The sequence below is a fragment of the Schistocerca nitens genome, chromosome 2 (assembly GCF_023898315.1).
Source record: "Schistocerca nitens isolate TAMUIC-IGC-003100 chromosome 2, iqSchNite1.1, whole genome shotgun sequence".
Taxonomy (NCBI): Eukaryota; Metazoa; Arthropoda; class Insecta; order Orthoptera; family Acrididae; genus Schistocerca; species Schistocerca nitens.
This window is the reverse complement of record NC_064615.1, coordinates 400,961,250-400,962,380: the sequence shown is the minus strand read 5'-3', so window position 1 is coordinate 400,962,380 and position 1,131 is coordinate 400,961,250.

Below are 1,131 nucleotides of genomic sequence, written 5' to 3'. Positions count from 1 at the left end.
CTTCACTACTTCATCCCTCAGAGCTACCCATTCGTCTTCTACTGTATTTCTTTCCCCCATTCCTGTCAATTGCACCCTTATGCTCTCCCTGAAACTCTCTACAACCTCTGGTTCTTTCAGTTTATCCAGGTCCCATCTCCTTAAATTCCCACCTTTTTGCAGTTTCTTCAGTTTCAATCTGCAGTTCATAACCAATAGATTGTGGTCAGAATCCACATCTGCCCCTGGAAATGTCTTACAATTTAAAACCTGGTTCCAAAATCTCTGTCTTACCATTATATAATCTATCTGATTCCTTTTAGTATCTCCAGGATTCTTCCAGGTATACAACCTTCTTTTATGATTCTTGATGATTCTTGAACATGAGCGCCAGGAATTTAGTAGTTTCGACGAACGGAAGAGCAACAGACCCAAGATGTAACGACGGTGGAAGCAACCAATCGCGCCGCCAGAAAGTCATACAAACGGTTTTGTCAGTGGAGAAACGAAAGCCATTGTCGATGCTCCATGAGTAAAGACGATCTACACCTCGCTGAAGACGCCGCTCAATGAGACAGGTCCGTGGGAAACTGCAATTTAGATGGCAAAATCGTCGACGAAAAGGGATCGGGCAGTAATGACAGGCGATAGTCACCTGGAATCCCACCGCTGTCGGGAGCCTCTCCGGACACGTCTTCGCTGGTCATCGGGGATTAATTCGAAGCGGGACTCGTCAGTGACGACAATTCTACTCCAGTCGATGAGATTCCAGGCCGAAAGCTCCCAAGACCACTGCAAACGGGATTGTTGATGTACAGAGGTCACTGGTAGTCGGCACAAGGGGCGCTGTGAGCTCAGCCCCCTGTCTGTGAGCCACATATTAACGGTCCTTGTGGTCAATGAAGCTTCCTTTTTGGCGCTGTGTTCGGTCATGGTTAACTCATTCCTGCCAACATAGTCGAATAGTGACAACTCTCCAATTCAAATGTCGAGCGATTCGCTGATTACTCCAAGCGGCTCCTCTGAGCCCAACTACGGGTCTTCTCTCAAACGCTGAAATTTGCGTGCGTGTATTGTTCACGCGCTGTCTGCGAGGTGTAGTAACTGCCCAACTGAGAACACGAAATGAAATTCGCAAAGATTTTATGCCCT